This window comes from Montipora capricornis, chromosome 5, assembly GCF_036669925.1.
Source record: "Montipora capricornis isolate CH-2021 chromosome 5, ASM3666992v2, whole genome shotgun sequence".
NCBI lineage: Eukaryota > Metazoa > Cnidaria > Anthozoa > Scleractinia > Acroporidae > Montipora > Montipora capricornis.
In genome coordinates this window covers 3,344,894-3,347,393 of record NC_090887.1, presented here as the reverse complement: position 1 = coordinate 3,347,393, position 2,500 = coordinate 3,344,894, and the positions used below count along the sequence as shown (strand labels likewise).

Genomic DNA, 2,500 nt, shown 5'->3' with positions numbered 1-2,500 from the left:
GCTCACAAAGAAGAAGCTATCCCGTTTATAAAACACCTTTTTCTCAACTACCCTCCAAGACTTCCTTCCTGGAAAAAAAAACACCAAGTGAAGACTGAAATGCAGAAATGGGAGTCATTTGGTACAAATTCTAAAGATAACTCGAAGCTCTTGGTCAAAACGCTCAGTGTTTATCACCCAGATAAAGTCGACGAAAAGCAGCATGGAATGTAGTGGAAGGTCTTATATGAGGAGATAACAAAAATGCTCACCTTTCACTATGAGCTTACTGAACACATTAGCGGTGACTGAGATTTGAGCTGATAAGTCCCAGACATGGTAAGGTTCAAGTCTTCATAACAAACAGAAACGATTTATGATAATTTCCCTTTAAAACGAAAATGGTTCGAGAAGTACTTACTTACTTTATTTAAGAATCAATTCTTCTAGCGCTAGGGCACTTGTTTGGGACACTGTAGATAAAAAAGACAAGACAAATGTTGGTTTTTTTGAGGAGAGGGGAAAACCGGAGTACCCGGAGAAAACCTCCTCTCGGTGCAGAGTAGAGAACCAACAAACTCAACTCACATATGACGCCGAGTCTGGGAATAGAACCCAAGCCACATTGGTGAGAGGCAGGAGTGAATTAGATCGAAGTGTTGTTATGGCATGGGTGGGCTCCCCAGCACAGACACAAATGAGTCAGTTGTCATGTCTCTGAAAAAACATGGCAGAAGCAGTCACGCGTAACATGGATTCTTCTGATTGGTTAAAGTTGGCGGCTCTTTGTTTATTTCGCGCGCAAAGTGTATCTAATAATAAATCCATTTGTGACTGGGCTGGGGCAAGACCGCAAAGTGATAGATTAACACTCTTTTATTGTATAGATAATGATGAAATACCAGGATTTTTTTTACTAAAAAATCATCTTCACCGCGTGTAGTGAACATATCATTTCTATTTTTCACATGTGAGAATATAGGTGTCGTCATGGTAACGAACACGATTAACCAGTAAAATGCGCTTTAATAGAATTCTCTACTACAATAACATATTTTATTGCAAAATTTTACATTATCATGATTTGTTTTTCATTACTTTCATATCTCGTTTCATATTACACAGCATGCGTGTTTTAGCCGTTGGTGACCACTTTTTCATCATTTCGAAAATGAGTAAAAATCTGGACATTTCATCAATATCTACATAATTATAAACAGAACATTACATGGCCGCTTGGAGATACGAATTTTATCTTCTCGTGCTGAAAGTATCTCTTACTCGTTCCCTTCGCTCAATCGTGAGAGACACTTTCAGCACTTGAAGATAAAATTCGTATCCCCTCGCGGCCATGTAATATCCTCTATATCTAATTCACTCTTGTGAGAGGCGAATGCTCTCACCACTTTGCCAACAAGTAATAATCAAGTGATAACTAAAGCAGCTTATTCGTGAAAGTGTGGAAGAATGAATCCTATATAATCATTTGATTTAAAGGAGACTTTCATCAAAGAGCAACTGATTTTTGCTGGCGTTGCTTAAAAAAGGATTTAGAGCTAACATAACTGTAAGACCTTTTAGGCCCTGTTTACAAGCAGGTAGGGTAACCCTACTGCTAGCGTCACCCTCGCAGGAGGGTCAAACATAGCCCAGGTTTACAAGCAAAATTTCACAGGTAGGGTTACCCTACCACCCGGGACAACTTTGTGTTCTTGGTAACCGCCAGCATCGCAAACACAATGGAAACCTCTAAAACGTTGTCCCGGTAGGCGAGTTGTCCCTAGCAGAGCGTTTACAAGGTAGCTAGGGTTACCCTAGCAGCTCCTAGCGCTAGGGTAACCCTAACACTCAGATAGGGTTATCCTAGCGCCAGGGTAACCCTAGCTGCCTTGTAAACACATCGTTGAAAAAAAGAAGAAATGTGTGAGTGCTAGGGTAAAACTTTTGCTAGGGTAACCCTAGCACTAGGGTTACCCTACCTGCTTGTAAACAGGGCCTTACATCGTTCTAAGTGTTTTTATCTAGTTTCGTTTCTCGCAAATTGTTTTTGGCTTTTTCCAATATCTGATGGAAATAAATGTGTCAGTACATTTTATCCTGGGCTCAAGGGGATGCTGAAGTTCTCCGCATGTTGATCACAGCTGCAACTAATATGAATCTTCCAAGGTATTTGCTGTGAAATCAGCAGAATCACGCCACAAAAATAGAAGATCATTGCGTGAGGAAATATATAAGTATCCTTTTTTCATATCCGCAATATATCCCGTATACGAAAGTATCTGAGCGTGGAGAATACCAAAATTTTGGTCCATGCGTTTGTCTCCTGTAGCTTGGATAATGAAAATGCACTGCTATACGGACTTCCTAAATATCTCATTGCAAAACTTCAAGCTGTTCTGAACTGTGCTCCCCGCTTGACTTTATGCAAACAGAAATATGACCATGCAACTCGTTTGTTGATCCATCTTCATTGGCTCCCTGTTAGTCAGCGCTTTATTTTTAAGATACTATTGTTGACATT

At 40.0% G+C, this 2,500-nt stretch overlaps 1 pseudogene; it reads left to right on the top strand.

Annotated features, from left to right (window-relative positions):
• LOC138049147 (uncharacterized) overlaps positions 1 to 2,041 on the top strand; it is a 4,574-nt pseudogene extending 2,533 nt beyond the window's left edge.
• Positions 2,042 to 2,500: the final 459 nt, after the last annotated feature.